This window comes from Nyctereutes procyonoides, unplaced genomic scaffold (genome assembly GCF_905146905.1).
Source record: "Nyctereutes procyonoides isolate TBG_1078 unplaced genomic scaffold, NYPRO_anot_genome, whole genome shotgun sequence".
NCBI classification, from domain to species: Eukaryota; Metazoa; Chordata; class Mammalia; order Carnivora; family Canidae; genus Nyctereutes; species Nyctereutes procyonoides.
Window position 1 is genome coordinate 28,409,549 of NW_026575133.1, and position 26,493 is coordinate 28,436,041.

General features: G+C 49.7%; 1 protein-coding gene across 1 annotated transcript in view; it reads left to right on the forward strand.

Moving 5' to 3' along the window:
• The window catches only part of DOCK1 (dedicator of cytokinesis 1), a 498,451-nt gene that overhangs the window by 11,152 nt on the left and 460,806 nt on the right, over positions 1-26,493 (forward strand).

Genomic DNA, 26,493 nt, shown 5'->3' on the forward strand with positions numbered 1-26,493 from the left:
AGAGGGTGAGGGAGAAGCAGGAGAGCCTGATGTAGGTCTCAACCAAGGACCCTGGGATTGTGACCCGAGCTGAAGGCAGATGCTCCACTGATTGAACCACCTAGACGCCCCCAAAAACTCTTTTTTTTTGAGCTTTGGGTGATTGCAGGGACATGGATGTGTTGGAATTTTATTTTATTTTATTTTTTTTTGTGGCGAAACCAACACATTTAGCGCTTGTCAGTCCTGGGCTTTCAGGTTCTCTCATCAGAGTTTTCAGACCGTGGTGGCTGCTGGCTGCTTGGAAACCCTTTAAAAAATGCCCTTCAGAGCCGTCTGGCCTCATTTCCTGCTGTCCTATCCATCTGGGGGTCCGGCTGGACCCAGTCTGTGATTTGCCCATTCCTGCCTTAGCTTCTTAGGACTTGTGCCCAGGGCTGCAGCATTGCAGGCCTTGTCGTCCCTGCCTCCTGACCCCTTCTGGAAGAAACGGCCTCTCTGTTCCCAACCTGGGTTGTGGGGACAAGTGTGTGTGAGGGCTGAGGGCCTAGCAGGAATGACTCTGAATCCCCAGGGCCTGGGAGTCTTGAGGCAGAAGGAGGGTAAGGGGGGAAGGGTAGAGAGAGAGCCAGGGGAGGGGGCAGGTGCACCCCAGGGTCAGGGCATCAGGGTTGAGGAGAGGCCTGCCTTCCCTCAGAGCTCACAGCATTGAGGTTTTCCCTTCTTCATTGCCTTGCCAGAATCTCCGGATGCAGGTTCTGGGCTGATGTATCTGTATGGCCAGGAGGCTGAGCTCTAGGCAGTGGTGTACCGCACGGGGCCTGGGGTAGCTGGCCCTGAATTTGGGTGAGAGAGGCCCAGCTCAACCCACTGGTCCTGGTGGTCATACCTGGGAAGTGACCTGTTTGAGGCTCAGTGCCTTCTCCCTGTGAATATTCGAGGGCATCACTGCTGTGGAGGCTGCCCGGGCAAAGCCAGGACCAGTGCCCAGGTTGGGATGTATGCATGGGGGACTCTGCACCCCTTCTGGGCCCCAGTTGGCTCACTTGTCGACTGTGAACAACAGTAGTTGCTGCCTTGCAGAATTGTTTGAGAGTTAAATGAGCTAATTCAAGCAAAACTGGGTTTCTGGACCCGTGTACGACTGACATTCTGGGTCGGATAATTTTTGCTTGCGCGGGGCTGCCTGGTGCATTGTTGGGTGCTCAGCAGCTTCCCTGGCTTCCACACTAGATCTGAGTAGTGCTCCCTTTCCCTCAGTGTGACAACCTGCGTAGCTGCAGACGTGGCCCCATGTTCCCTGTGGGCAGGATGGCTCATCTGCTGGAACCACTGGTACGACGTGCAGGGGTGAAGCTGGACTCACAGGTGACACCCCCTGGCTGTTTGCATTGCAGTGGTGTCTCCTGCATACCTGGGCAGGCCAGCTGGAGCCCTATAGGACTGACTGCTGGAGGGCGTTCTGGGGAGGCAAGGGGAGGCAGAGGGGAGGGAGGGGGGAGGGGTACAGCCCCTGGCCGGCCTGCTGACTGTGGGAAGGTGGTCAGGAGCCAGCTGTGTTTCTTCTCCCTTCTGAGAGACACAAGTGGCAGTTGTGAGGTCAGGTCCTAGACAGATGTGCCGATCCCCAGGGGAATCACGGACTCTTCCCCACGTCCTTCCTGAGGGGTCAGGCTGCCCCCAGACCTCCAGAAATACTGGAGCTCAGGCGTTCGCCACTGGAATTGTATTTGGTGGAATAAAGGCCTTCTCAGGACTTCGTCCCCCCCCCTCCCGAAAATAATAACTTATTTTCTTTAACATAATTGACTTTTCCAGGGGCAAATAATGATTTAGCAAGGAGGGAAATGTGATTATTTTTCTTCCAAATTGCTGTGCTTCTATTAACTTCGCAAGATTTATTTTCAAGTCCTTCTAACGTCATGTGTGTTCTGCTGCCTATTTTTCAAAGGCAGGAATGCGTCTTGGTCCTCCAGGCACTGTGGCCAGGCTGCCAAGTTTCTTTAGATGTTTCTCAGGGAGTGTTGTTTGGAGGATCAGCCTGGAGCGGCCAAGGGGAGGGGGAGGTGGGGATGGGGAACCGATACTGGGGACTCCCCCATACACAAGGGATGGATGGGACTTAGTCCAGCTGACCTCCGTGATGTCCGGTGGTATTTCTTTACCCAACTTCAGTCACCGCTGTGTGTCGTGGCAGTGCCACAGTGCCTTTGCATGTGTTCTTCTCTTTGTCAATAGTCTTATTTACTTTCTACCTCCAGGCCCCCTTCATCTTGTAAACCTTTCCCAACTCATACATGCTGCACGGGGGCCCTCCCCGATGCTGCTCTCTGCAGTTCTGTTACCCGTGGGAGCCGTGGGGGCACCTTACCCATGTCCCCTGCTGGACAGAGGGCCCTGGAGGACATGGGCTGCGTTGTGTTCCTTTCTCTGTTCCCTGTGCCCAGTGTGACCCCCGGTGCACCTGTTGAATGAAGGCAAAGGTACAGAGGGCTTTTATCTCAGCCAGGTGTTGGGAGCTAACTTGAAAGCCGCAAATCTCCTGGTGGTGGAGAGTCATGACCCTGGATGTGCGGCCCCTTCTGGGACGTGTGGTAGGAGCACTCAAGAATCCAGCGCAGGGTCGGGTCAACTGGACGTACAGCTCCCCCACCCTGACTGTGGGTGACTCCCTGAGATGGGGCTCTGTCCTGGATGGAAGTGGGTACCCAGTGCCCTGCTGCTTACAAACTTGGTGACCAGACAGCTCAATCCGACCTCAGATAATGGGGGGCATCACCAGCATGTTGTTCCTAGATCTACCCCCTGCTAAGCTTTCCCTTCCTAATGTGATGCTCCAATAACCTGCTTTCTCAGTTTAGCGGTTGGGGTCAAGGGCAGGGACTAGATGAGCAGGAGGACAGGAGAAGGAAGACCCAGGTTGCAAAGGAAGGTGACAGGAGAGCCTCGGCTCAGGGTCCGGTGGCCGCGGAACCCCAGGGAGGCTCCGGGCAGCTTCTGGGGCCTGTGATCATCTGTAAAGTGGGGATCCTGCCGCAGTGTCCCCTGCCCCGCAGCATGGTGGTAAGAGTCCAGTGAAATCAAAGGGGATCGTATGCGCAAAGTACATGGTGCCTGCAGAGTAGCAAAGAGCTGAAAGGAACCACCAGACATTTCTGTTTAGAAGAGAGATCTGGGGCAGCCCGGTGGCTCAGCGGTTTAGCGCCGCCTTCAGCTCAGGGCCTGATCCTGGGGACCTGGGATCGAGTCCCACGTCGGGCTTCCTGCATGGAGCCTGCTTCTCCCTCTGCCTGCGTCTCTGCCCCCCCCCCTCTATGTGTCTCTCATGAGTAAATAAATAAGATCTTAAAAATAATAGAAGAGAGATCTGTAGCCTTTTTCCTGTCGAGGTCCAGGTAATAAATACCTTAGGTTTTGTACCCCCCCACCCCGATCCCCCCTGAAGGCAAAACGGAGGGTGCCACGTGGGTATTTATATAATTGTTAAAAACATGGGACCCCCCCCCCCCCCCGGGGCGCCCGGGTTGCTCAGTGGGTTAAGCTAAGTCTGACTCTTTTCTCAGGTCTTGATTGACCTCAGGGTCGTGAATTCAGGCCCTGCATTGGGCTCCCCATTGGGCGTGGAGCCTCCTTAAAGAAACAAACCACTCAAAAGTGGAACCACTCAAAAGTGTGTAAGAATCAGAAGACAGTTTGGCAGTGCCTCAGAAAGTTTTAATTAAACACACACCTACCATATCACTCAGGGATTCCATTTCTATGTCTGTTCCCTGAAAAGCTGCAAATGGGCATTGCACAAAAACTTGCATATAAACGTCCACCGTGGTAGTATTTACCATACGAGACACATGGAAACCGTCCACATGTCCATCAGCAGATGAGTGCGTAAATAAAATATGGCGCATCCACACAACGGAGGGTTATTCAGCCATAAAACGGAACACCAACCCAACACTACAACATGGGTGAACCTAGAAAACAGTATGCAGACTGAAAGAAGCCAGTCACAAAAGGACATATATCTTAGGATTCTCTGTATAGGAAATGTCCAGAATAGGCAAATCCATAGACCCGGAAAGCAGATTACTGGCTGCTGGGTTGGGGGAGAGGAAATGGGGAGTGAATACCGTAAGGGGCATAGGGTTTCTTTTGCAGGAGACGAGAATATTTTAGAACTAGAACTGCATAGAGTTGGTGGTTGCACGACATTGTGAATGTACTATATGCTACCAAATTGTACACTCACTTGATTTATTTATATATTCATTTACTTTACTCCTACAACCTTCCTGGGAAGGGAGTACTATTTTTGGTCTCTATTTTGCAGAGGAGACCAAGGCACTGAATATTTTGTTAATGAATTGTTTTAACCAAATCATACACTTTAAAATGGTTAATTTAACCAAATCATACACTTTAAAATGGTTAATTTGAGCACCTGGGGGGCTCAGTCGGTGAAGCGTCTGCCTTCATCTGGGGTCATGATCCTGGGGTCCTGGGATCGAGCCCTGCGGGGAGTCTGCTTCTCCCTCCCCCTCAACCTGCTGCTCTCTCTGCTTGTGCTCCGACTCTCCCTCTCTCTATCAAATAAATAAATAAAATCTTAAAACAAAATAAAATGGTTAATTTTATGTTACCTGAGTTTGACCTCATTAAAAGAATGGTGGAAAGCATTCTCCGTGTACGGGCCAGAGAAAGCCGGGCTGTCCGTGGCCGGATTGGGTCTGCGGGCTGTGCTTTGCCAGCCCCTGGCTCTCAGAGTCTTACCGATCCTTTGCCTTTAGGATGATGGCTATTTTGTCAGAGTGTTCTGTACTAATGAGAGAAGGATGCAAGCTTTACGAAAGGGAGAAATCTGCCCGAATCTTCTCTCTAAATAACGTACCTTTCAGAAATATCCACCCTTCTAAGCCTATGTGTTCCTGTGTTGCATGTGGGCAGAAAAACGGGAGATCCGTCGACTCTTGAGGCTGAAAGGACACCCAGCCCCTCGGTGTTTCGGATCGAGTTGCTGGGGGGGGGGTGGAGGCCGAGCGGGGACCCTCTCCGGAACCCAATCCAGAGCCTTAGTGAACGCAGAGTGGGGGAGGGCCACTCCAAGTGATTTAACAGGAATCCCAAATCTTTAGGGTCCCTGCCCCTTCAACTGTGTTCCTTCCAGTGGAACAGAAAATAAAATCTCCATTTTGCACTTCATCTGACCAGCAGTTACCAGTGGGGACCGGATGTGGTCAAGGGCTGTGAAACCTGTGTCTGCACCATTTCCCGCCTTGATCGCCGCCGTGATTTATAGGGCGGCCCTTAGAGGTGGGATTACCGCGGAATGGGCCTTCGGAGTGAAGAATCTAAGCCCCCGGACGTGAAGGAGTGGATGAAAGTGTTTCTTGAGGACAAAGTTTTAATAATCGTGTCGTGGCATAAACAATATTCCATCAGTGCTTCTATTTTTAAAGTCGATGTTTTATTTACCTGCCAACGTCTGCTGCTGCTTACCCGCAGGTCCATGCAGCAGCTTTGCGAGTTTTCTGGGTCAGCCTGCAACATTTTCTCCTCCCTCCCTCCCTCCCTCCCTCCCTCCCTCCCTCCCTCCCTCCCTCCCTCCCTCCCTCCCTCCCTCCCTCCTCGCTTTCTTTTCCTTTTCTCCTTCCTTTCCTCCTTTCCTTCCTCCTCCTTCCTTCTTCCTCCTTCCTTTCCTTCTTTCCTTCCTTCTTCCCAGCCTCCCGCAGCCTCCCGCAGCCTCCCTTCCTTCCACGTTTCCGCTGGCCTCCACCTCTCAGTGACCCGGGAAGGATCCCCCCGCCCCCCGAAGGCGCCGCAAGCCCAAAGGAACGGGATGGTGGCGTCGTTTCTAGAACGGTTCTTGTTTCACACAGCCCGCTGGGCTGGGCAGGAGGCCTGCGCGGCCTTCTGCTTGTGTTCTGAAGTACCCTTAATTGTGTGTGTGTGTGTGTGTGTGTGTGTGTGTGTGCACGCGCGTGTGCACGTCGTAGGAGCCGCGTGAAATCCTGGCCCCACCTAGTCCTGCTGCTTCCTTCCCTCTACCCTACGGTCTCTTACACCCGGGGGCTGCGGGGATGGCTCCAAAGTACACCCCTTGCCCTTGCAGAGGGGCCTGGCCGCATCCCTACGGACAAACCCCAGACCTCGGGACGGCTGAGGCCCAAGTTATTAGAAATTAGTAGTTATTAGAAAGCCTTTCCTGTGACACGTCGAGAGAATGGAAGCTTCTGGTTTCTCCCTCTTCTGAGTAGGTAAGTCAGGGGAATATGTAGAAAGTCAAGTGGAGTTTTTTTTTTTTTTTTAGATTTTATTTATTTATTTGAGATAGAAGGAGTGAGGGAGAGAGCGTGAGCAGGGAGCAGAGGGAGGGGAGAAGCGGGCTCCCCACTGAGCAGGGAGCCCGACCTGGGGCCCCGGATCCCGGGACCCTGAGATCACGACCTGAGCCGAAGGCCGACGCTTCACCGGCTGAGCCCCCAGGCGCCCCGAGATCGTTCTTAATGATGGAATCAGCCTTCCTGAGCGGCCGGGGTTGGTCAGTGACGTGACCGTCGTCTTCATCACGGCGGCAGAGGGCCTGAGGAGCCTGGGCTGAGCACCACACAGGTGGCCGGCTTTGCCCTACAGCAGCCGCTGCGCCACCGGGAGGCCGCCGATGGCACGGGGAGCTCTGTGGCCGACCGCTCTGTGGCATTTTGAGTCAAAGGTTAAAAAGTTATCAGTGACCTGTGATACCCAGGGGAGTGTGAGGGCTGCTGAGGAGTTAGCCTGGCGGGTTGTCATGTGGTGACTGCGGTGTGTCGGGGGCCCTGGTGGGTGACTGCGGTGTGTCGGGGGGCCCTGGTGGGTGACTGCGGTGTGTCGGGGGCCCTGGTGGGTGATTGCGGTGTGTCGGGGGGCCCTGGTGGGTGACTGCGGTGTGTCGGGGGGCCCTGGTGGGTGACTGCGGTGTGTGAGGCTGGTGCTGGCGTGACTGTGGTGTTTGAACAGACTAAACAGCACAATGTGTGTATGGTGTTTAGTGTAATGCCTGGCACCTCGTCAGCACTTGGTACTTGGAACACCGTCACTGGCATAGTGTCAGCCTGAAAATCCATCCCTGGTGACAAAGCAGCCTAAGTTTAGTGTACTTCTGTCTTCCGTTAAAAAAATTAAAAAAAGATTAGAGTGCTGTTAAGCAGAATCGTTGGATTTCCACAAAAGTTCCTTGATGTTTGTTCTCCTAAGTTCAAAATTACTTACAAGCTTTGGTCTGAATTTAAGAGACCCCGGAAAAGTAGACAAAAGGAAAAAAAAAGCTGTGATAAACAACATTTTCACATACTTACTTGCATATAGTTATATGTTAACTTGAAGGAAAACACAGTTCTTGATGATTCTAATACCTTGAGTGGATCATTTAATAAATATGATAGAAAATGGAGATGTTTTGGGTTACATATCTCTACCCTCCCCCCCAAAAAGGTAGGTTGGAACCCCTGTGCCTCAGAATGTGACCTCATTAGAAAATTGGGGACGTTGCAGATATAGTTAAGATGAGATCATTCTGGATTATCGTAGGCCTTTAATTCTGTGTGACTGTTGCCGTTAGGAGAAACGAGGAGACTCATGAGGAGGAGGCCATGTGAGGACAAAGGTGGAAGTTCGGCTGCCAGAAGCCACCGTGCCCTAGGGGAGCTAGAAGGACCCAAGGAAGGAGCCTCTTCTAGAGGGGGAGCATGGCCTTGCCCACACCCTGGTTTCAGATTTCTGGCCTCCAACACTGTGAGGCACTGAGTGTTGTCCTGGGTCACCAAGTTTGGTGGCAGGTCATTGCTTATGGCAGCCCGAAGACAGAGGGTGAGGGCAGAAATGCATTTGAGGAACAGGTGAAGAGGGTCTGTGGAGAGAGAAGATTGTGACCTTGGAGCGGCCCCCTCAAGACCCTGCACCTGTCTCCATTCAGTGAGCCGCGGCCTCCTGACCCTCAGAGAGGTCGTGCTCCAGTCTTTCGTGTTCTTAGAGAGTTCTCTGGAATCCGAGGTGGTCAACTATGTGCCAGGTACGGGATACTGATAAGTGATGTCGGTTTTCTTTGTTGTGAAAGTTTATGGACCAGAACTTGAGGTGAATAGGAGATGCTTAATTAACTGCCATCCCTGCAAAGGGGTCAGGCACCGAAGCGTACACTGGAGATTCTTCTGGAGCTGTTAACTTGGTGCTTTGTATATGAGTAGGTGGTCTCTGCTTCCCTCCCTCCGTCGGTGGCTTACTACTTCCACCTTCGTGCAGCAGATACTGCGTCACAGAGGCCTCCGTGGCTGACGCCCTCCTCGGGGTTGGGGAGCCAGGGAAGAACAGGGCAGCCCAGGTGCGTGCCCTTGGGTTGCCCGCAGTCTAGTGGGAGACACTGGCTTGGGAGCTGGTGGTTATGATGCTCAGAGTGCGCGCTCTCTCAGGGTGGGGACACTTGACGCGTAGGTGAGGGCCACCGACTCGGGCTGGACGCTCGGGGAATGCTGCTCCGAGCAAGGATCCTTTACAGACACCTGCGGCGCCTCCAGAAGAGACCCCGGGGAGATGGGGTGACGTGCTCTCGGTGGAGGGAACTCTGTGTCTTGAGGTTTGGGGTTCAGATGAGTGGCTTGTTGGAGAACTTGAAAGAATAAAGCATGAACTGAGTAAGAATTCCCCGGATACAGAATATAAAACCTGAGTGAGACGGAGGATTCAGAGCCCTCCGGGTTTCCTGGGAGGGCCTGAGGAAGAGCGAGGGAGCGTCAGACCCATTTCCCTGGTGCGTCCTGCTCCATAGCAGGCTACGTCCTGGCTCTCAGCCCTGATTAATTCTGGAGAGCTGTGGCCTGGCCTGGTGGCTGGGCCCTGTCCCCTGGGGGCCTCAGCTGAGCCTGCAGCCTGACTGGTAAACTTGGCCGGCATTATTAAGTCTCCCAACTTCCAATTTACCTGAAACTAAGGAGAAATGGGCTTTCGTGCTTCCATTTATAAGCGTTATTTTGCACAATTGCCGCACAGGCAGTATTGCCCTGAGCCAGAAGGGCTGATGTATTGAGTCTAGACTGGAATTACGGTTAAGTATTTAATCAGGTCATTTCAGAAGCTTGGCCGTGGGCATTTAATCTCTTGAGGCATTTTCATATGTCTTGTTTGAGGATGGCATCTCTGTCCAGGAGACTGCAGGGAAGAAAATACGCTAACCGTGAAAGCTGCCATGATCCGGAGAGGCAGAAGGAACCGGGGCCTCCAGCCACATATAGATCTATTTAGGTACAGATGAAAACCCATGCAAGTTTATTTGTGTCCGAATTGATTCTGCAACTCGTTGTCAGGTCCTGTTACGGGCTGGATAGTTACTGGCCTGGATCCCACAGGGTTCGGGGATGGTGTGTAGTTGCCCCAAACTGGGGCTGAGGCCGGTTGGGAAGCATTTGGAATTAACCTCACCCTCTGCACTGTGGTTTGCTCATCTGCAAACTGTGGATGATACTAGTTGCTGCCCCTTGATGTTGCCACGGATTACAGGCCGACACCCAGGGCACGGTGTCATGTATTGGCCTCGCTGTCAAGAGTCGAGTGGAGAAACGTACCGTCCGGGGTGATGGTTGCAAACCTGGGGATGCAGAGCGACGCCGGTCATCTGAGAAGGGGTCCTGGCTCAGTTGTAGGTGGTGGGCTGTCTGGGGAGCCTGGAAGGATGCTAGGATGGGAGGGGAAGCACAGAGGGACCCCCCGATGGCAGGGAGCCCACAGGAGGCCGTGGCTGGGCTGTTGCATGGGACATGGGGACGTCACTGCAGAGTAAAACCCATCGAGCGGTCCCCGCTCCCTCTGAGGAGGCCCGGGCAAGCAGCAGCCTGTGCTCTGACTCCACGGATTTATCCCCTGTGGATGGTTCATATAAAAGGAGTCAGACAATATGTGGCCTCTGTTGACCGGCTTCTTTCACTTAGCGTAATGTCGAGATCCTTCTACGATGTGTACCATGTGCCAGTGCTTCAGTCCTTTTTATGGCTGAATAATTTTCCACAGTGTGGACGCAGATACAATTTATCCATTTAGCTGTTGATGGACATTTGGGTTGTTTCCACGTTTTGGGTATTGTGAATAGTGCTGTGAGCATTCAAAGACAAATATTTGTTTGAACACCTGTTTCAGTTTGTTTGGGTACAGGCCTAGACGTGGAATTGTGGGGCCATATGGTAGTTGCATGGGGTCTGGGATGCATCAGCGGATGCCTCCTGCGTGATAAAGATGCATCTCCCCTGCTGCGACATCGCTGACATCAGAGAGTCATAGAGTCCAGAGGTCAGTTTTGGAGTTCGGTGTTCTCTCGAGTCAGCTACCACACACCCCCCGCTGAGCAAGGTCTCTGGGTCTCCTGGGTGGTCCCGGAGCTCTGCTCTGCCTGGCGCCCTGGGAGTCAGCGGCTCTGACATCCTGGACGGGGGAGGAGTGGCGGTGGCTTCCAGTAATTGAAGAGAAAAAATGACTTGGGAGAAGGATGAGGGTAGTACTGGGTCTCAATTTTCAGACCAGTGCTTGGAGCAGATATGTCAGCTGATGTTTGTGCACCCTTCAGCCAGAGGCAGGTGTCCCCCCGGTATCACAGACTCCGGGGTGCCAGCACTCAGATTGCAAGAGGGACGAGTTGATGAAGGGAGGGAGGACTTGAGTCTGCACCCCACCTTCACTGTACTGTAGCTAAGTGGTTGTGGGTGAGTGACAAATGTGATTAGGAACCTGCCTTGTAGGGTCATGGAAGGGATGATGTGAGCTAATGGGTGTAAAGTACATGGACATTGCCTGCCACTTGGTAAGTGTGTGATTGATTAATGGTGGCTATTGTCTTCGCTTCCTGCCGTTGTAACAGGCCAGGCGGCTTCAACCAACTGAAGTATGTTATCTCAGTTCTAAGGACTGGAAGTCTGAAATCAAGGTGCTGTGGATTGGTTCCTTCTGGAGGCTCAGAGGAGTTATCTGTTCTTTGCCTTTCTCCTAGCTTCTGGTGGCTTCTGGGAATCCTTGGGGTTCCTTGGTTAGTGGGAGCAACATTCCAGTCTTTGCCTGTGCCTTGGCTTGGTGTGCTGTGTCTGAATCTTTGTGTCCAGATTTCTCTCTTCTTATAAGGACACCAGTCGTTGGCTGAGGGACCCACTCTAATCTTAACTTGATGACATCTGCAAAGACCCTTTTTACAAATAAGGTCACATTCACAGGTACCAAGGGTTAGATAGTTGGATGTAACTTTTGGGGGATAAAATTTCACCCACAACAGCTTCTCATTATGAACATCTCAAAATAAATGGATCTAACCAAGGGCTGTAGAAGGTGTGGAAGGCTGTAAACGTGGGCGAGCCCTGATTCCCTGGAGGGAATGTGCTCCTGAGTGACAGTGCCTTCCTAAAGCGCATTGGGGAGCAGGCCTGGGCAGCAAATTCCCAAACTCTTGACTTGCTGGGCTGACGGCTATAGCTCCCAGGTGTTAGGGGGACCAGTGAAGGGGAACAGCTACTTGGATCCTAGTAAAGTGAAAGTGGGTATGGCTGGGACCAGGGAGATATCAACCTTCATCCCACAGGTCATTACCAGCCAAAGGAGCCAATCGGGGATTCCAGGAAAAGGATATGAACAGCTTCAAAGATGAGATGGGCATAAACTTATAATAAAGACCCTGAAAGATCCAGTGATCCCAGAGGGATTGGAGATCCTCAGAAGTAAGACGTAGACAGTGTATTCTCAGATGACCCTTCAGGGGAGAAGGTCAGCAGTGTGTCTTCACGGGGCACCTCTCATGGCTCCAACACGGAGAGCTATGGATGGAAGTCGAAGGGAGAAGCCTTTGTCCTGGGATGGGTCACTCCTGCTTCTGGTTCCTCATCTGTTGAATGGGGTGGTTGGCTCATCTGCAGTTCTCTCCGGTTCTGTTTTTCTGTGTTTTTTTTGTGGAAGCCAATGTGAAGTGGGAGCTGGTCCAGCACAATTTATGCATTCAGGCTGTGGAGTAAGACAGTCCTTATCTCTAGGAACGAAGCATTTTCATCTATCAGCTCACGATGGGCATGGACCCTACCTTCCCTAGCCAGTGGGGGACTCAGTGAGAGAATGGATGGAAAGTGCTCAGTGGGGTACCTGGGACACAGTAACTGGTATTCCTGTTGGTGAAGGCAGCTCAGATTCAGTGCCCTTTTTCAGAAAGTTGTAAGAAAGGTAAAGGGATGATCAGATCTCAAAATGGCATTAGGTCTTTGTTTAACAAGGTAGAGGAAAGGTGGGGACATGTTCTTAGGGGCTGGAATGACCATTTTTAGAGTATTGATGGATAGATGATGATTCTCTGGAGATCCTGCCTCTTGGGTTCTAGAAGGTCCAGTCTAAGCTGAGTGACAGGTCAGCATTCCCAGAGGTCTTGACTGTCCAGGGCCATAGGCCTGAGCACATTGGATGGACGCTTGCCAGACCAAAGTTGGAGTCTTACAGTTAGGGCACAAATCTGACAAGACAGGCAGTGTGAGGTCTTCAAAAGCCGCCTCCGAGGGAGACCTGGAGAGTGCTCCTCAGTGAACTCCACCACTGGGGAGTGGGGGGGGGGGGGGCTGTTGCAGACACTGGACGAGATTCCTCGGAAAGCAAAATTCACTGCATTTCAGGCCGCCCGGAGAAGCAGATGAATGACGTGTAGCTGGAAGGTTTGGAGGAGAGATCTGAGGCTCTGTGGCTGATTCCTTGTATGGAAGTGTGTCCAGGAGCCCCAGATGGGGTCTGGTGTGTGGCACCAGAGGAGATGCCAGGCCCAGGGACGCAGGTTGAAGGAGCCAGAGCCCTGCTGAGTCCTGGGAAGCTCTTCTAGTGGATTGGGGTGGACTGTCCCCTGGAGTTCACGAACCCGCCACGAATGCCTGTACACCTATGATGCGTGGAGTGGTTGTGACTCCAGAAGTCCAGGGACTGGGGGAGGATGGAATCAGGTCTCTTAAGTTTCTCTCTCTTGGGATGTACTTCAATTACTGCTGGTCTTGGGCGGAGCTTTTTATAACAACAGGTGCCTGGGGTGAGGTCACAGCACAGTATCATCATGGGCAGCCCCGCCTTTCTCCTTTCCTGTATTTAACATCTGTCCTGTGGCCTGTTCTCCATGGGCTGACTGGGGTGGGTACTGAGGCAGCCTGTAGGCACTTTGTGGCTGGTCGCGGCAGCCAGTGAGGGCTTTGCCTGTGGACAGGTGGACGAGCAGAATGCCCAGGGGCTCAGGGTGTGGCAACAGAGCACTGATGGTTGGCAGCATAGGCCTCTGGGAGGCGGCCCTGTGCGCCAGGTGCTGGTCTTCTGGTGTCCACTTCCCCCAGTTGGGATGGATACTGGGGCGGAACGTGGTGTTGAGATTTGTGGCTCTTGCAGGTATGTCAGAGTGGAAGCGTGACTTTATTTTGGGCGAAGCAAATGCGGCTGATGGAGATGGTTCCTGTTGGTGCGGTGACCCAGTAGAGCCCAGCAGCAGTGTCTTCTCGTGCCTGATGCCTTCCCCGTTGGGGGGAACTATTCCCATTAGCAGGGCCAAGCTGCAGAAGCGACAGTGTCCTTCTGGATTTCTCCTCTGCCTTGTCAGAGAGGCAAGATGTCCAAGTGTCCCTTGGAGCAGGGTTGCTGCCTGCCTCTTTTCACTTAAATGTTTCAAGGATTGCACGATACACAGTATCTTTGAAGATCTTTGAAGGTGGTGAGTTTGCACATGGCACTTGTTAGGGCTCCTGGCGCTGGCTTAGGGTTGAGCACCAAAGGGATGGAGGAGGCACCCCCTGCCCCTGGGATGCTCTGCATGTAGTGGTTTTATCCATCTCTGAATGATGATGTACTATTGATCATGCTTCCTTCTGAGGCTTGACGGTGTTTTGTGCCAGATGTTTACAGCAGAGCACCTTGAATGTCTCGGATGTGAGTTCTCGCCAGCAATCTTCAGATACGTGAAATTGAAGTTATTTATTTTATTTACTCTTCACACTATGGCATTACTCATTTTATAAGCAGCATTTACATCGTCTTTTCCTCTTAACGAAATTTAGCTTCTCACTGACAAAAAAACCAACACAAAGAGCCTGGTACTTGCCTTGTCACCTGCGCTTTAGACATCCATGGTGGAGGTCACAGCAATGCCTTTGTGTGACAAATGCAGATTCTTAGTGGGGACCTTGAGCATCATGGGCGCGTTGTAACTCAAACCTGCCACACCACAATGGCTCCATTGCCAACCCCCTCCTCTTACGAGAAGCCACACACTTGATTCACTTTTTCCTAATCATAGCCTTGGGTGCTGAGGATCCAAACCTGATAAATTATGCAAATACTTGAAGATGAGTTTTAATTTTATCTTAAAAAAAAAAAAATCAGGGATCCCTGGGTGGTGCAGCGGTTTGGCGCCTGCCTTTGGCCCAGGGCGTGATCTTGGAGACCCGGGATCGAATCCCACATCGGGCTCCCGGTGCATGGAGCCTGCTTCTCCATCTGCCTATGTCTCTGCCTGTCTCTTTCTCTCTCTGTGACTATCATAAATAAATAAAAATTAAAAAAAAAAAATCAGTCACCTGACGTGTTGCAATAAATTGGAACAAGCCTGGGCAGCCACTTCAAATACACTTTGCAGGTCTTTAGGCTTTTATTTCTGCTTAAAAGATGGATGTCGACTTTATTTTCCTACCCTCTGTGAGTTGACTTATATGTGGCTCAACACCACGGCTGGCCATGGCCTATTTGGAATTTGTGGGTTTTTATTTTTAATTTTTGTCTTGTCTATTTAGAGGGAGAGGGTGACAATAAGGATTATGAAAAGTATGAAACTTTTCCTTTGGAACTTGGACTGTTCCATCATAGCCACGGAAAAAGCCCCAGTTGGGATGTTACTGATTTTGATCTAGAATTTTCTACCGAGAACGTCATGAAGTTTGAAGAGAAGTTGTGATATCGGTGCATTTCATTGGTTCGTGATCAGGGATCATGTGGTTTTATCAAGACAACCACTCAGTGTGTGGTGGCTGTGTACACCCCACTGGAATAGGGCGGGAAGCTGGAGCTCATAGCTCTACTGCCCACTGGGACAGGGTGGTTCCCAGAGGAATTCTGGCTGCCGTGTGGATGAAGGACCTGCCAGGGGATGCAGACTGGCGGCTGGTTCTTTACAGGGTTAACAGGGCTTTTCTGGGCTTGCCCTGGCCTCTGTGGCTGCCCCGGCATGCCTTGCCATTGTTCTCTGGCCCAGCTGAGCTCTGTCCTTGCAGCTGTCACTAAGCAAATGTATCCTGTTCTCTCACCCTCCTTACCTCTCCTGCACTTCCTCCTTCCTCCTGCCCTCCCCATTCCTCTCTCTGCCTGATTTCTCTCTGATCTTCTCTCGGGGTTGGGGGCCTTCACGGCTGCCCACAGCACCCAGTGCATTAGGGCCCAAGGTGGCAGGCTGTGTTGTGACCACCTGGTTACTGCACCGTTTCTGCCGTGAAACCAGAAACTCTGTGGGGTCAGGGACTGCGTCTGGCAGCCCTTCTTTATGTCCCTGGTATCTGCTGCTGTCCTTGGCACAGAGCCGGTGCTTGGTCAATATTTGTTGAACGTACGAAGTTGGAATGTTTAAAGTTCTGGAAACCTTTTGATAATTTGTGGGAGCACCGTTGCAGAACATTTGCATTTGGGGCTGCTTGAGAAAGAGTTGGTGAAAAAAAAAGAAAGTACATATTTTAGGCTTTATAGACTACACAGCTTCTGATGCTACTTCTCATTTCTCCAGTTTTAGCCCTAAAGCAGCCACAGATGAGGCATCAGTGTCTGAGTGTGCTATATTCCAATGAAACTGTGTTTCTGGACAACCAGATTTGAATTCTGTATAATTATTGCATGCCATGAAATATTCTTATTTTGATTTTTTCCCCCAACCATTTAAAAATGTAAAAACTGGAGAGCCTGGGTGGCTCAGTCAGTTAAGCATCTGCCTTTGGCTCAGGTCAGGATCTCAGGGTCCTGGGATGGAGCCCCATGTCAGGCTTCCTGATCCCCAGGGAGCCTGCTTCTCCCTCTCTTTCTGCTCCTTTCCCCTGCTTGTGTTCTCTCCCTCTCTCCCTCTTAAAAAAAAAAAAAGAAATCTTAACAAAAATGTAAAAGCTATTTTGGAATCACGGCCATGCCAAAACTGGTGGTGGGCCAGATTTGGCTGGGGGAGGCAGTTTGCAGTTTGCAGACCTCAAATACATGTGGATACTAGAGATTAGGATCGTGCTCACATTGTCGCCTGACAAAAGCAGAATTCCCAATTAAAAATGTCAAAAAAGGGATCCCTTTTGCAGCCCAGGGCACGATCCTGGAGTCCTGGGGTCGAGTCCCATGTCGGGCTCCCTGCATGGAGCCTGCTTCTCCCTCTGCCTGTGTCTCTGCCTCTCCTTCTCTTTGTGTCTCTCATGAATAAATAAATAAAATCTTAAAAAAAAAATCAAAAAACATTAGTGTAAAATCAAAGAGAAATGAGTAAATCTACCGGGTCCGGTGGGTTCCTCAAACTTTCCATGGCATGGTTCTTTACTGACTTTTGCTTGTGTGTATTTTGCCCCAGTAAGTGGAACTGTGATTCATTTCGAGTTAGGTTCGTATATGGTGTTAGGCAAGGATCCAGCTCTGCTGTTTTGCATGTGTATATCCACTTTTTCCAGCAGTTCTTGTTGAAAAGACTGTCCTTTACCCATTGAATGGTTTGGCTCTCTAATTGAACAGCATTTGACCATAGATGTGAGGGATTGTTTTTGGGCTCTCTTTTCTATTGCCTTGGTCTATATGTGTACAGTTTTTATGGTGGTACCAGTCACACTTTTTTTAAAAAAATTGATTTATTATCATTTTAGTAAAGTCAGTGCCCAATGTGGGGCTCAAACTCATAACCCAGAAATCAAAAGTTGTATGGTTGAGGCACCTGGCTGGCTCTATTGACTAAGCCAGCCAGGTGCCTCAACCATACTGTTTTGATTATTGTAGCTTTGTAGTAAGTTTTGACATCAGGAAATGTGAGACCTGTAGCTTTATTCTTTTTTCAAGATTGTTTTGGCTATTCTGGGTCCCTTGAGGTTCCTTATGAAATTTTGGATGATTTTTTCTATTTTTGCACACACTGATTACTTTAGCTATGTCTCCTGTGCTGATTGTTTGATGGACATCGGTGTTTCTATTTATTGTATTTTAAATGTATTTATCTTTTAATTTTTCCTCATTGGTTGTGGCTTGATTCAGTAATAATTTACCCTCAGTCTTACCAGATTAGTGTTCTGTGATGGACCAGCCCAGGCAGGAACCTGGATTTGGTGTAGCTGCTGTCATTCTTCCAGGATGCTTTGGTTTGGGATCTGATAAACCCAACATTCATAGTATTTCTGTATTTGGATCCCTTTCCTGGTGGCCACAAGTGCATGCCCCTGAGTGAAGGGGATGGCCTTATTTGGAGCCTGTGTCCCCTGGGGGCCCCTCCACCGGGGGGAGCTGGTGGCTGGCCCTAGCACAGGGTCAGGCCTGGAGTGACAGTGTCTTCCTGTCCTACGGACAGATTTAGAGGAGGAGCAAGAGAGAGAAGAAAGTAGGCACGATTTATGTTTCCTCCCAAATGTTCCTTTCTAACCTTTGAAAAGTCTGCTTGTCTAAATTAGAGGCAACAATAGCATGTTTCTATGTAGTTTCTATAACCAACAAGAAATTGACGCAGTGAATTACGCATGGTTTACGTGAATGGTGGCCGACCAAGGGGCATTTGAGGACTCGGAGACTTGCTTTGTTTTATAATTTTGGTTGATTTGTTGGGAGTTGCTTGAGAATGATTTAGTATAAACCTGTCCTAGGAGGAGGAGGAGATCCATGCAACCATTCTGCTTATTCTTTCAAACCAGGGTGATTTTCCAAATTAGATAACAGAGGGAATCTGGGGCATTTCATACTCAATATAATTTTTCAAAGTACCTATTTCAGTAAACAAACTCATCACTCCAAATAACTCAGAGTGCCAACTTTTATAGTTGGCCAGGGTTTGTTTAATGAGAGTATCAAGTAAAAATTTGAATCGTATTGACAAGAACTGGAGTGGTGATAACAAACAGTAATTGCTGACTCTTTATCTTATCAGAGAAATCAGAAGTGTCTATTGAATTATGGTGACTCTATTATGTTGCTCTGTGAACTTACCAAGATAATCCTTTTGAGGGTGATTAAATGTAATCATGAAACCATATATATGAGAAAGCAAACAGATGGATAAACAGCCAAAGTAATTATCAGTTATACAATTACATTTTTCCATCACAATATTTCAGGGACCCGCTGGTCCAGAGTAACCTGTTGGGTCAGTGTCTGGAAGGATAGTCTTCATAATGTTGCCTGATTGATTTATCTGCCCTGAGATCTGATGAGAGGGCATATTAGCAGTTTAACCTCCCAGATACTGTTTGGAACTTCACGCTTGTCTTGGTATTTAGTGGACAGAGAGGAAGAGAAAGTTTGATATAGTGTGTATTCTGTGCTTATGAAAGGAGATGCTGTATTGTATAAAGAAGTCCACCTGAAAGAAACAGATAAAAGGGATTACATTTTATGGATATATTATACCTACCTAGATCCTGATGAAATTTTTCACTTTATGGTGCCAGTTTTGACTCCAGTCATCCTTTATTTATTTTTTTTCCCAGTCATCCTTTAAAACGTAAACACAAAGTAAATCATTCAGCCAAAAACGGTTACAACAACAGAAATCTGGTAAAGTCATAGTTAAACAGTTTGTGGGTTTTACTTGTCCGAGTAATGTCTAATTGCCTTTCCTGGAAACTTTCTCCTTTCTCACTCAGCCTTTGCAGGTGGGGTGCTAAGAGTTCAAAATCCCTTGTGAAGATATTGTTTGCCTGTGCTTCTCTGTAGGTCCTTTAATTGAAGCATGGTCGACATATACTATTGTATTAGTTCCAGGTGTGCAGCAGAATGATTCAATATTTGTATACATTAGGAAGTGATCACCCCATAAATCATCTGTCACCCTATAGAGTTGTTACCAGTTATTAATTATATTAACTACATTCCCTGTGCTGTACATTGTATCTCTGTGATTTATTTATTTTGTAACTAAAATTTTATATATCTTTTAATACCCTTCTATTTGCCCATCACCTGCTGCTTCTCACCTCCTTCAGCCACCTTATTGTTCTGTGTACCTGTGAATGTTTTGTTTTGTTTGTTCATTTGTTTCGCTTATAGATGCTACATGTAAGTGAGCTCACATGGTATTTGTTTTTCTCTGTCTGACTTATTTCACTTACTGTAAGACCCTCTAGATCCATCCAAGTTGTTGCAGATGGCAAGATTTCATTCTTTTTTCATGACTGAGTAATCTTCCATTCTGTATGTATATGTGTATATGATTATATATGTGCGTGTTATATATATAATGTATCATTTGCACATCTAATTGATCCATTCATTCATTGGTCAGTGGCAACTTGGGTTGCTTCCGTGTCTTAGCAATTGTAAATAATGTTGCAGTGAATGTAGGGTACATCTATCTTTTTGAATTAGTGTTTTCTTCTTTGGAAAATGCCCATGAGTGGAAATATGATAGTTCTTTTTTTTATTTTAAAGATTTTATTTATTTATTCATGAGAGACACAGAGAGAGAGGCAGAGACACAGGCAGAGGGAGAAGCAGGCTCCCTGTGGGGAGCCCGATGTGGGACCCCATCCCAGGACCCCAGAATCACGACCTGAGCTGAAGGCAGACGCTCAACCACTGAGTCACTCAGGTGTCCCGAAATATGATAGTTCTATTTTACATTTTTTGAGGAATTTCATACTCCTTTCTTTCCTCAGTAGCCGCACTATTTTACATTCCTACCAGCGGTGTACAGTGGTTCCTTTTTCTCCACCTCCTCACCAATACCTGTTGTTTCTTGCCTGCATGTCTTTTGAGCTGCTCTGTTTTGGGTATTCTAGGATGTGGACAGAAGCTCGCATGCTGAGGAGCTGAGGGCCAGGAGGGTATGGGTGTGTGCTGGCGCTCTGATGTTTGATCATTGTCCCAGTCCTTCTTGCACCCTAAGTAATAGACACAGGGAGAGTGAGATCAGCTCCTTTCTCCTTAGTTTTTCAGTGGAATGAAGATCACTTTTCTATTTCATGTTGAAACTGTGCACTGGATTCATTGGGGAGTGGATTGCCTGATGTTACAGGAGGAGTAAATCTTGAAAGACCTATGGACATTGGACTCAGAGGGTAATAGATAAATCTGCTCCTTGTTTCTGATTTGCAGGAAGCTGCCTTAAGGGAGTGAACTGGCCTCCAGGGACCTGCCATCTCTGGAACCTGGGACCTATGATGAAGCAGAGAAATATCCTGCTTGTTTTTACTGTAAATACGCTCAGCGTTACACAAATTGATTAAGAGATAACCACGGTCTCTCCTTTTGGGAAGCTTGTAATGGAAAGGGGGGGTTAGCTGATGATTCCTCTGGCTGGCTGTTTATTTACAAGGCGTTTCTTTCCAGAAAATACTTACATAGATTACGTGTTTCACAACCTCAATATAGACTCTTTTACTTTTCATGAGCACTTGTGATTTTAATTACTATCCTAAAAAATATTGATTTCCCTTCATTTTTCATCTAGAAATGATCATTAAAATGAACAAACAAAAGTTTAAGAGTTTCTTTGGACCTTACCACCTTACTTTCTTTGAAGGGCTAATGTGCTTGTAATCAGGAGTTGCACACTCATGGAGCCAGACTGCCCAGGATCAAATCCCAGCCCTGCCATACTAGCTGGTTGACCTCAGGAGGGTCGACCTGTGCATGCCTCAGTTTCTTTTTCTGTTGAATGGAGATGGTGATAGTGGTCTTGGCATAGAGCTGAGGTGATGGTTAAAGGAGTTAGCGTATGTAAGCATCTACCAAATGTTATTTATTTATTTTTTTAAGATTTTATTCATTTATTCATGAGAGACACAGAGAGAAAGGCAGAGACACAGGCAGAGGGAGAAGCAGGCTCCATGCAGGGAGCCTGACGTGGGACTCGTTCCCGGGACCCCAGGATAAGGCCCTGGGCTGCAGGCGGCACTAAACCGCTGAGCCACCTGGGCTGCCCATACCAAATGTTATTTAAGCTTGGAGTCAGTGAGTGGATTTTGGCTAAAGACCTACGCTCAGGAAATAATTCCCAAGTGCCTACAGAATGCCAGTCACTGGGCGAGGCTGTGGGATACAGTGTGGACTATAGAGGTAGAGCTGCAGGGATGGCAGGTATGTAGACAGCCATACAACAGAGTGGTGGATAGTAGGAGGGAGAAAGGCCTATCATAGAAGGCTTCCTGGAGGAGGTGACATCTCAGTGGGTGATTTGAAGAATCAGTATGAATTAATGAGATGAAGAAAGGCAGGTGGGAGTCATGTAAATATATCCAAAGGCCCAGAGGCATGAGAGTGCCTGGGACATTGAAGTTCAGTCTGGATCATTCTGAGGGTGGGTGGAGGATGGAGCAAAGTGCAAGGTGGGCAGGATGGCTAGGCTGGTTCATAAGCTTTACTGAGGGATCCGAGTTGATCTTTAGATCAATGAGTAGTTATTAGAGCATTTCTAGAAAGATCCCATGGGTAGTTTGAAGAACAAGAAGGAGGAAGGAGAGGGGATGAGAGGTTAGGCAGCTCAGGCAACAGTCCAGCTAAGAGGTGGCGGTGGCCTGAGCGACAGTCATGGCAGGAGGAATGGGAGAAGCCAGGGGATTTGACAGACATGGGGGGATCCACGGCGCAGTGTGGTGAGTGTCACGGGGGCGCGGCAAGAGAGGCATGTAGACAGGGTGGGCGGTGCAGCTGCTGTCTGGGGTGGGTAGTCCCGGAAAAGGGTAAACTCCATGAGGGCACAGGGCCTTGCCCGTGGCAGACATTCAGGAAGACGTAGCTGCTTTATTTGATGAGCAGCGGCCCTGTTTGGAAAGACTGAGCTTGATGTGCCTTCACACCTCGAGTGTCGGTTGCCAGGGGATGTCTGTGTTCATGGGGGCGGGCGGGGGGGAGTTGCAGAGGCGAAGTGGGCTGGAGCCTCAGTGGGTGGTGTGGGGTCAGAGGTCCAGCTGTGGGAGGGAAGAGCACTGAGTGAGTAGCTGGAGGGAGGCGTGTGCGCAGGGGATGCTTTGGGGCTCGAGGTGGGAGGCTGCTGGTCTGAAGAAAGCAGAGAACAAAGCCCAGCTTTGCCAGGTCATCCGTATTCGTTATCGGCTGCTGCGTAACAAATGACACCAGACTTGGTGGCTTAAACAATGTTTATCATCTAATGGTTTCTGTGGGTCCAGAATGTGTGCACAGCTTTGCTGGGTCTTCCAGCTCAGGCTGTCTCACGAGGCTGCAGTCAAGGTGAGGTCATGTCACGGTTCAGCCGGGGTGGGGTCCATGTCCGTGGGCACAGAGCAGTTTTGGCAGGATTCCTCAGTGGCTCTTAGCTGACGGCCACCTGCAGTTCCTTGCCACCTAGGCCTCTCCATAGGGCGGCTCACAACACAGCAGTTGGTTTTATCAAAATGCATAAGCTCTGAGAAGGACACACAGACAAGCCAGAGTCCTCTATGTGACCTAATCATGGAAGTGACATCCTGTTACCTGCTGCATTCTGTTGGCTAAAAATGAGCCAGTAGGTTGAGCCCGCACTCAAAGGGAGGGCACCACCAGGGCATGAGCACCAGGAGACGGGAATCATAGTAGCTGTTTTGGAAGTCTGTCCATCTGGTCTTTGAGTTTTGGGTCCTTGGGCTTGAGATGCCTTGGTGACCTCATGACCTCATCCCATCTGGCTGTCAAGGGTCCCCAGCACAGGCCCTCCACAGCACTGCGATGACTGTACAGGAAGCTTTGGTTCCCTGTTGGGGTCCCCTATCGAAAAGGTGCAAACACTGACCTGAATTGCACAGGGGCTGTGATCGAGGGATGTCCCCTTGGAAAAAGAAAACTCCGCTTCACAGAATTCAGTCTCTTTTATTTTATTTTTTCCCTTTCTTGTCCTAGTCTTTTATTTGTTGAACAGTAATCTTTAACAATAAATGCCAAAGGAAAGCCGAAAACAAAAGCAGGGGATTTGCATGGTGGATGGGAAATGGCTATAAGCCCTGGCCCGACCAGAAGGTCCTGTTTGGTTCTGTGGGGCCAGGAGTCTACAATGTGGCTTGTTCATCTTCTCCCCCTCACCCCAAACAAAGGTCTGGAACAGCTTAGACGGGATGGTGAACGCGATGACTGGTCCTGAGTTTTGCTCTTCTACCATTTTTTCTTGCTTTTGCTCTTGCTCTCTGACTCCGTACATTCCAGATTGTTCAGTGGGTTTGTCATAAACTTGCAGGTTGAAAGGAAATTTCTTGCTCATTGTTTGCCTGAGATCTTGGCTTGTGTTCATCTTATTAAACAAAAAATATGCTCCAAAAATGCCCAACAGTTCAACTACTAATACTCCCTTACAGATCTTTGCCAGGGGCTCCATAGTGTGGCCCATCCTATAACCAACAGGCACGGGCTGGGTGCAAAGGGAGAGCTGTTCTGCTGTTTACGGTGCTGTACTGGACGTGCTTACATGCCAGTCTCTCTTTTATAAACTATCTTATGTTGAATGGGGTTAGTATTTGGAGAGCGGGAATCGCAGACCCTTCGTGGGGCTCAGGTGAGGGCCATCCTTGCTCCAGGATGAGGTGGGTGTGTTTCTCAGGAGCATTGTGCCCATCCTGACCTGTTGGCAGGAACCCGGAGGGTGTGGTGGGGAGGGATGGAGATCCTCCCTGGATGAGGATGTGGGTGTAGGATGTCCCCAGGGCCCATCAGCTGTACTGTCCTAGGATCCTGGAGCATTTGGGGCAATGACTCAGTTGTGTTGTTACACTGTAAAAAAATAAAACTTTATTTGTACAAATAGGCATCAGGCCAGATTGGCCTACAGGCTGTGGCTGCTGACTCCTCAATGGAACAAGCAAATAAAATGCCTCAAGTGCTTTTCACTGACGGTCATTGATATACATTTATAGTTTTATGTTGTATTTTATTGTCCACATTACAGTGTGTGCACACTGGGCTTGTGGAGATTGGATAGGAACCTTTGAGAGACGCTGGGGAAGCGGTGCTGAAGGCTTTGCTTTCCTGACATGGCTGCTTCTAAGCTTTGGGACCTCAGACAAATATCCTGGGTTTGTTTTAAAAAATTGAGCTCTCGGGATGCCTGGGTGGCTCAGCAGTTGAGTCTCTGCCTTCGGCTCAGGGTGTGATCCCGGCGTCCTGGGATCGGGTCCTGGGGTTGAATCCTCCATCGAGGTCCCCATAGGGAGCCTGTTTCTCCCTCTGCCTGTGTCTCTGCCTCTCTGTCTGCGTCTCTCATGAATAAATAAATAAAACCTTAAAAAGAAAAAACAATCGAGCCCTTGCTCACTCTCTCTCTTCCTTCCCCCTCCCCATTTCTCTCTGAAGTCCTCTCCATCTGTAGCTGAACTTTCTCTTGCCTTGGGAAGCTGAACAAGGTAGATTCTCCCTGGCGAAGTTTATTGCCATTGCCCCTTTGTCAGGAGTATTCCCATTTTGAAATTGGTAGCTTAAGAAGCAGAGCCTGAGCCTGCATCTTTGTTTAAGTGCTTGACCAAGGAGGCTCTCGGGAGAAAGCTGTAGGGGAAGTGACAGGGACAGGATGGGGAGGAAGCCTCAGCCTGACCCCACCGGGAGCTCTGCAGCCCGAAGAGCATCTGGGATTTGATCCCCCCTAGGAATGGAGCCTGGCCTTCTGTGCTCTTGTCCCAGTGAGTCACAGGCTGTGGGTCATGCTCGGTGCAACCCCTGGGTATTTCCCGGCAAGGATGTGCCTGGGGGAAAGGTGCCTGGCACAGCTGGGGATGTAACAGCTCACAAGGTACAGGCTCTGTAAGACCCCCTCCCCAACACTGCTCTGCCCACTAACTTCCATGTCACGCTCTAGGGTGGGGACCCCACAGCCATGTGAGGGTCTTTTCCCCTTCCCAGAATGCCACGGAACCCCTGTGTTTCCTGAAAAGATGAGGTGCTATGGAAGCCCCTCTTCCCTCCATGCAGAGAGCTGGGCCAACCCCAAGGACATTCCTCCCAGGATAGATCAGAGGATGATCAAAAGTGAAAAGAAATCTTTAATTTTGAACGCAGGTTTTTTTTTTTTTGGGGGGGGGGCTGTATTCTTTAAAGATGTAAACATTTATTTATTTATTTTAGGGAGAGAGAGAGAGTGAGCACAGAGCATGGGGAAGAGCAGAGGGAGAGGGAGAGAATCTCAAGCAGACTCTGCACTGAGTGTAAAGCCCTACATGGGGCTTGATCCCACCACCCTGAGATCATGACCTAAGCTGAAACCAAGAATTGGATGCTCAACCCACCGAGCCACCCAGGCTCCCCTGGCTGTGTTCTCAAACAGCCGGGTGGAGATCATACTTGGATCACGGTGTTCGAATGGGTTCTCCGGGAAAACACATGTATGAGTGAAACACTCCTTAAAACCGGCCTTGCTGAGCTGTGCCCTGGGTCCCCTCTGCTCCATCTTCCTTTCTGGTCCTGAGAAGCCCGTTGGTCAAGCCATCCTGAGTGCAGATTGAGGCTGTGCCGCTGGTGCTTTGTGTTCTGTTGGCCGTGGGAGGCAGTTTCTTGGAAGCCCTGCTGGTCTGCTGGTGGAGGCAGCCCAGTGTCGGGGTGGCTGTGCACAAAGGGTCATCAGCCAGTCACTGTGATGTCTCAGCGATTGCTGGTGAAGTTTCGTGGGCTGGACCGCCTGCTGGACGGGGCCACCACCTACATACTCTGTTATTCTTAAATAGCTTTATGGAGATATTATTCACATATCATGCATTTCACTTATTTGAAGTGTGCAGTGGGATGGTTTTGGTGCATTACATTATTAATTCTTATATGTTGGTGGCATCTGTGTGCTGAACCTTTCCTCCTTGCAGCGGGCTCAGGGATGGAGTGCGGGAGGAGGCCTTCCAGGCCCGAGCTGGAGCCAGGAGATTGCGGTGCCAGGTCAGCAGGTCAGCGCACTGGACCAGAGGCCCCCAGAGTCTTGGCCTCGTAGGAGACCATGATTTGTGTATTCAGCTATTAACCTATGATTAACCCCAAACTTCCCATCCCTGCCAGTGTGTCTGAGTGATCCTAGTCCATTTGGCTTGATTTTCCATCCTCTCCCTCACAAGGGACCCTTGCACCTTTCTGCCCTCTCGAGGTGGGGGATGTGTGCTGTCATGCCTCATGTTCACCTGCCCTCCCAGGCACCCAAGGCAGCACTGGAGCAGGTGGGGAGGCGGGTCAGCTCGGCGTGTTTGCCAGCAAGCTGGCATCATTCTCTTCTCACCCAGGCCTTCCACCCTGCACATTTTTACTCTTGATCTTTCTCCCTTTATAACCACCTTTTTCCCTTTGCCCCAGGACTCTGGGCACCTGTTTGGGTCCTGCCCACCCTTCCTGGGTGGTGGCAGGTCTCAATGGGGTGGGAGG